Source organism: Martes martes (genome assembly GCF_963455335.1).
Source record: "Martes martes genome assembly, chromosome: X".
NCBI lineage: Eukaryota > Metazoa > Chordata > Mammalia > Carnivora > Mustelidae > Martes > Martes martes.
In genome coordinates, this window is record NC_137897.1 from 32,586,469 (window position 1) to 32,593,967 (window position 7,499).

The 7,499-nt window shown below is 43.0% G+C and overlaps 1 long non-coding RNA gene across 1 annotated transcript; it reads right to left on the reverse strand.

Annotated features, from left to right (window-relative positions):
* Positions 1-4,233: 4,233 nt before the first annotated feature.
* Positions 4,234-6,962, reverse strand: LOC308337743. The gene is made up of 3 exons (XR_013966328.1): positions 6,768-6,962; positions 6,180-6,414; positions 4,234-4,368 (listed from the first exon to the last, which is right to left on the reverse strand). It is a non-coding gene; the product is annotated as an uncharacterized lncRNA (long non-coding RNA).
* Between the last annotated feature and the right edge of the window lie 537 nt (positions 6,963-7,499).

Consider the following 7,499-nt stretch of genomic DNA (forward strand, 5'->3'; position numbering starts at 1 on the left):
GCCTGGTCATTGACTGGATGTCGGAAAGCAGGCAACCGAGGTCTCAAGGATGACTCTTGGGTTTCTAGCTTGGATGACTGGGAGGGTGGTGGGCCCACCATGGAGATGGAGGACACATGAACAGGAGCAGGCTGGGGGACAACAATGAGTCAGCTTTTCGAGAGGTTGAGTCTGGGTACCTCAGTGACATGCCGGTGCGGATGTCTGAAGGGCATACGAGTATCCGCCAGGTGAGCCCGGGTTTGGCTTCAGTGGTTGTTCAGGCTACGCTCTTAAGTCAATGGGGGCAGACAATAAGGGGCAGAAGAGATTCTTCCAGAGCAGAAGGGCAAGGACTGGGCAGGTGGAGTACCCCAGCATTGAAGGGATAGATGGAGGACGTGGATCGCCATGCGGGGAAAGAGAAGGAATGGCCAGAGGCAGGTACCTCGTGGTAGGAAGTTTTGAGAATGACCCCACATGACATGCTGGAAGCATCCCAAAGTCCTACTCATGTCATTTCAGTTAGTAAATGTTGGAATGCTTAGCACTGTGATGGTCCCTATGGGGGGAGGGGGGCTACAAGAAATCTATCACAGGACTCTTGACATCAAGAGCCTTCTAATCTAGTTGGGGAAACAAAACTCACTCATAAAAGAGGTTAAATAAGAGCCTAAGGAAGAGACAAATAGCTGGGGAAGATGAGGTCTAGAAGACTCTGTGGGAGTGAAGAACCAAGATTTCGAAGAGAAACAGGACATGGCAGACCTTGGGGGCCAGATAGGCCATGGAGGGGAATTCTCCAAGGGATGGGGAGATGACGACAAAGCCCAAGAAGACAACAAGGTGATGTCCACTGTGGATGGAGGAACTACTTCACAGTTCAGAACACAGACAAATCTCCCTGGAAAGGTAGCTCAAAGCCAGGTCTGAAAGGGCATGAATGCCCACTTGGGGAGTTCAGAGTGTGTATAAGGGAAAATGGAAAGTTCAGTGCAGGAAAAGAATTGCCTTCATTAACCAAGTGTGTATTCTCCAAAGAGGAGTTAAGAAGAAATGTTTCTGACCTTCAGAGAGAAATGAAAGCCATGTCGTAGAGAAATGAATGCAATGCTGGTGTATTTCTTACTTCCGAATTTTGAAATAGTCTGACAAATATGATGTTTCTTTTATTTTCAGGAGGTATAATCTATCTGCTCTCTTTTTGTTGTCACACTTCCTGGCAACTGTCGTTTTCTGCCTAACCCACCAACTTTAGAAAAGAGTACAATTCTACCACGGCGAGACTTAGCCTATGAGATTCAATAAACTTCATACTTCCATAGTAGCTCTGTTCCTTCCGAGAGGGTCACAGACACCTATGTCCAGAGTCTTCTGAAATCATGAGAATATGGGTACATTAGTCAAGTGAATACATGATAATATCAATGTGGCACTATATAGCAAAAGAACTTTCTGAAATGTGAGTGTATGTCACCCTTACTTTAAACCCTTAAATCTGGGGCACCTGGGTGGCTCAGTGGGTTAAGCCTCTGCCTTAGGCTCAGGTCATGATCCCAGGGTCCTGGGATCGAGCCCCACATCGGGCTCTCTGCTCAGCAGGAAGCCTGCTTCCTTCTCTCTCTCTGCCTGCCTCTCTGCCTACTTGTGATCTCTCTCTCTCTGTGCCAAATAAATAAATAAATAAAATCTTTTTAAAAAAACCCTTAAATCTAACAACTCAATAAAAGAAAGGGTAACAAGTTAATGGAAAAATGGGCAAAGAGCATGAAGAGGCAGTTCAAAGAAAAAGAATTGCAAATAGCCATAAGTACATGAAAAATGCTCTCCTTTACTCTTGAAGTCCACTAACATTTAAAGAAATACATATAAAAACAGACAAATGACTGCTTTTCACATTTGATAATGTTCATTGTGGTCCTCTGTTGATGGAGTTGTAGGGACACTTGTCCAAAGTTAATGGCAGTGTAAGTCGGTAGGTCTTCTGGGAAGGACAGTTCGGCATTCACTTTCACGTTGTAAATGCATACACTCCTTGACCCAGCAATTTCACTCCTAGAAATGTCTCCCACAGATATGCTTACCCAAGAGTTTCAAGACGTGTATAAAAGGATCTCCACTGCAGCATTTTTGTTGTTGATTTTTCTTTTTCCCTTTTTAAAAAAACAAACGAACAAACCCTAGACCATCTAGTAAGAGATGCCTGGTTAGAGGCACTGTGGTATCTGCAGGAATTAGACACTGGGAAGTCATAAACTGAACGGCAGAGACTGGGTTTGCTCTGGTGGCCTTGGCCATGATCTATACCCTGAGAGACACTCTACCTCCTCCTTTCAGACTCTGATTTGTTCCTGAAAGCCCGGCCGCTAAGCGAAGAGCTGTTTCATGAAAACTACGTACATCAATCTCACTGGGAAAACTGTGTCACACTCTAATCCAACATCAAATACTCTAAAATGTTTTGCAGATAGAAAGAGAGATCAGCTGTGTGATGAAAATGAGTTGATGCAAGGAATTAACATCAGTTTGCAAGTGTGCACATAATGACGGTCTAGGGTTCTTGCCCAAAGGGGAGGAGACTGAAGAGCGGCCGGTGGCTGGGGGAGTGGGGTGACAGAGAGCTGCTCCTTGGGAGGTGAATTCTGCTTTTCTGCACCATGTTCTCCACTTTTAGGTGGGCTTCTGCTCATCTTGCCCTGAAACAGTTCTTGAAAGTAAAGTTCTAGTATAGAAGAACATTATTGGGGGTGACATAAAGGCTAAAACCTGAGTGGAAATAGCTCATGTCAACTACAGACTGAAGGTAAGGAAGGTACTAGGGTTGCATTGTTCTCGCTTGGTCTGCGTGAACGAAACAGAACACTTGCCCTCCATTCAAACATGGGGCACAGTTCAGATGAGTTCTAGATCATAATCTCTGACTAGAAACTGCTCACCAAGGAAATTGGCAAGTGTGTCTTTGCAGGAAAGCATAGTGTCAAAACTCTCATTTTAGTGCATCTATTTAGTACGTTTTGCAGAAGAAAATTCATTATGCCAATCCAAAAAAAAAAAAAAAATGTGATGTCTCCCACTCCGGCCCCCAGTGGTGTGGTTTTTCAAGAGCAGTTGTAAAAAGATGGGTAATTAAGTGGGGAAAAAAAAAAAAACCCAGGTCAGTACAACATAGTACAATCTCCTTTTAAAAAGGACACATACCCATAATAATGACATGTTTCTGGAGAGAAATTCAGAAAACAAATATAAGAAACTATAGCTGTGGTCTTTTTGGAGGAGAGAAGTGGAGGCAAGAAAGACTTATGTGTGCTATAGGAATGTTCATTATGTGATGGTAAGATTTTGGTAATAAAAAAACAGGCTACTGGGGCACCTGGGTGGCTCAGTGGGTTGAAGCCTCTGCCTTCGGCTCGGGTCGTGGTCCCAGGGTCCTGGGATCGAGCCCCGCATCGGGCTCTCTGCTCAGCGGGGAGCCTGCTTCCCTTCCTCTCTCTCTGTCTGCCTCTCTGCCTGCTTGTGATCTCTGTCTGTCAAATAAATAAATAAAATATTAAAAAAAAAAACAGGCTACAAAAGGAATCCATCAGCGACTTCCCACAGACTAGAGACTAGTTCAAGTTCGAGTTCAGGTACTGACCTAGGGAACGCTGCAGATCTATCTGCTTAGACACCACCCATGCCCCTGCATGCCTTTGTTACAGCCCCAGCAAACCACTGGCCCTTCCCAGAATGCACTAGGTATCCCTGAACTTCTGGGCTTTTGTGCTGTCTGTTCCCTCTCTCGGAAATGCCCTTTCCAAACTCATCTATCAGAAAACTCCCTTCTTTCCTACAAGATCTAGTTCAAGTGCACCTTCCTATTGGATTTCTTTCCTGACCTCACCACACCCCAGTCCCTCCCAGGCAGCTATGCCCAGGAGTGCTTTTCCCTGGGATGAATGCCTGTGGTCTCACTGATGTGCTATGAATGGCTCCTGGCCATCCCCAGCTGCTTGGGCCACCATTTTCCAATCTAAGGAAGGAACAGCTTAAGGGAGGGTATGGGACGCATGTAACACCTGCTGCCGTCTGGGTGCAGGTTTCATTCACAAATGTCATGGCATGTCTCCCAGCTTTTATTCATCAGAACCAAATAGCTGCTTCCTGGACCCTTTCCCTTAAGGCTGTTAGACCTAAAGCCAGAGGCTTATGTCTTACTGGCTTCGTTCATCCTAGAATGTGGGAGGGTGGGGCTCCAACAGCCGTGGGCTCACTTACTTCTTTTTACTTGGTGAGATAAGGTCATTCTTCAGAGCAGGATTCTGCTGGGTTATGCTGACCAGCACAATGTTCATCTCAGGTTCACAGGCAACCCTTCCATCTAAATTTGGTGATTGCATTCAGTTTCAGTTTCTGTAAGAAGAGAAAAAGCCATCTATAGGAAGAAGTTCCTATAACATAACCTTCATGTCCACACACCCAAGGTCAAATGGTTACAAACAAAACTCTTAAGAACTACTTGCTACAAAACGAGTAAGAGTCGTTGGTGAAATTCTGGAAAAGGAAAACAGTATAAGGACACTGACCCTACCAGAAGAGAAAACTTACAGGGATGGCTCAGCAGTTGAAAAGGTGCTTGAATAATGATTGAGATCACTGGAAGAAAATAGAAAATCCCGAAATCAAGCTGGGTACATGATGTCAACATATGATAAAGATTGTCTCTCTGGTCGGGAGGCTCATGAACGCTTTGGACAATGGGGTAGTGATCTGAGAAACTGCAAAGTGGGCTCTAAACCTCCAACTGGGGGTCGTACTCTGGGGTACGACGGTACCCCAGAACAAGCTCCATATGAATCAGAGATTTAAATGCAAGAAAGAAACCGTAAAAGCATTTCAAGAAACGTGGGTTAACAGGCAAAGAATATACACAGTTCACATACACACACACACACACACACGCACACATGCCAATGTAAATGGCACCTGAAACATGTAAAAATCCACCCAACCTCAGTCATAATTAGAGCAATGCAAATTAAAATTAAACTGAGGTATTATGTCTCACCTAAGATTGGCCAAAATCTAAGCACATCACAGCACGACGTTCTCTTGGTAAAGTGTGGGGCAGAAGATACCATCTCATACATTACGTGTGGAAATGCAAATGTTCTAACCTGTATGGAGGGCAAACTGACGCTATCTGTCAGAATTACAAATGTGTTTACCTTTTGAACCTACTGCACAGATGCACCTGCACATGTAAGAAATGACATATGTTCATGATTATTCATTGCAGCACTGTTTGTAATTGCAAACGATTGGGTGCAACTCAATTGTCCGTTAATAGGAGACTAAAGAAACTTGGCCATAGCCACACAATGGGATACTATGCGATTGCTACAGTAGAATGGAAGTATTCTTCTCTAGGTACCAATATGGAAAGGAAAGCTCTAGGGTATACTCAGTGAAAAAAGGGGGACAGAACATCATCTGTGCTATGCCTCCTTTTGCATAAGAAATGGGAAATATGAAAATATTCATATTTTCTTGTATTTGTGTAAGGAAGGACCCAATAAACTATGATGACTGATTACCAAAGCAGTACAGGCCAGATGGAAGTGGATGGAGACAGAGGTTAAGAGGGATATGCTTTAATATATGGCTTTCCATCTTACTCTAACTTTTGCCTAATGTGAATATACGTCCTTCTCAAAAAAATAGAAATAAAATTTAAAAATATACTCTGCAGAAAACTTTTGCTGAAGGCAGAGATAAATAACCCAAGAGTAAGGTAGAGCTTATGCCTTAGAAGAAATCAAAGTCAAATATGTTCTACTGTATTGTTAACTTTGCCTTCATATTAGCATGTACTGAGATCATTCGGTTGGTGCAATGGTTCTGTTGTATGTCAAACTAGGATGTCAACACCGAGAGAAGTCTGGAGAATACTAACAATACATTATTAGGTCCACAGATTAGAAAAAGATATCCATAAGAGGTACAATCTAGATTTCCATCCATTATTCATTGAGGATCCATATGGTGGAGGACGGTTGAGTACTTTGTGGGTAAATAAAAATGTGGTTCTTGGCTTTGAGAAAATGACATCTGATGATCAAGCCATGATTAGACAGACTAATCATTTCCAAGTGTGAACTTACAACCAAGATTTCCACACTAAGATGAAGCTGTTAGACATCATCATTGTTAGGGAAACATACCTTGGAATCTTCTTCCAGCTCAATGACCCCGAGGTTGATTTTATCCTCTCTGGTATGAATCCCAGGTTTTTCAGTGGTGTTCTGGATCAGAGGACTGTCATAATTCAAGCTTTCCTTTTCACATCTCTATCAACATCATTTTCTTCATCTCCATCATTGAAGCTTGCTCTGTCCTCTCTCTGTCTTTTTGCCAGCACATCTCTCTCTCCCCATCTCTTTGATGCTGTTCAGTCACCTAGAAAGATGTGCAGTGGCATTCACAGGCAATGATTGGCATCAGCTTTCCCTCATTATTCTGCCATAGAGTCAGCATTGAAATCAATGGGAAACCAAGTGCAATCACATGAAATTGATTGCCATTTGGGTCCTATTGATTATCCTGCCAAATCTACGACAAGAAGAATAGCTGTATGGGATGGCAAAAAGGCAGTGACTACACATGCTTCAGCTGCCATTGGAGGTTGGCTAAATTGGCAGCTGCCCACAGATCTAGATCAGAAAATATGAAAGGGATGTCCTTACAGGAAAGCATGCCAGTGAAGGGAAAACATCTATTCTTGCCCACTAATAATGGTCTCTTAAACATACCTTCAAAGGTAGTCATTCAATGATTCTTTTTTTGACCCTCAGAAGTTGTTTGAGAACTGAAGACTTCTGGGACCGTCTTGGACTGAGCTATCGTAGATGATCCTTCCACTACAAACACATAGAGATGCTGGATAGACTGGATCAACAATAACTTTTAAGTATATAGCTTCATTCAGTATAAAGGAAAGCAAACCCCTGCAAGTGCAAAATTAAGAGGAAATCAGAAGCAAGGTCCCATGGGGTTGGGGTGGGGATAAGGTACAGCATCAGACCCAGGTATAGGGTGCTATGGTCAAGTATTGGGATTTAATGGCCATAAAAGATGTGGCTTTGTGTCCACGCAAGACAAGTTAGAATTTATTTCATTTCATGAGGCCAGAGTTCCAAAAAGAGCTGTCCCTTCAGCAAAGGTAAGCTAGAAAAAGTCTCCTGATTGGCCTAAGGATTTAACATGGATAATATGTCTGCCCACGACTTTAGGTGGACTAAAAAAAAAGTTTCTTGTCAGAAAATTAAGCCGCTGGTTTGTGCCACAAGTGGTTGTAGAGCATGAATTTTCAGTTCGCATATGGTATGAGAATTCCTAAGCTGAGAAATCAATATAAAAACCAGTTTTAGACCAACAAAACCTCTGAGCCACCTCACAGAGGGAAATGGAAACACATCCTGTAGAGATCCTTCTACAATCCAGGACACATGGGACTTCAAAAACATGATAGTTTAAAAATATCC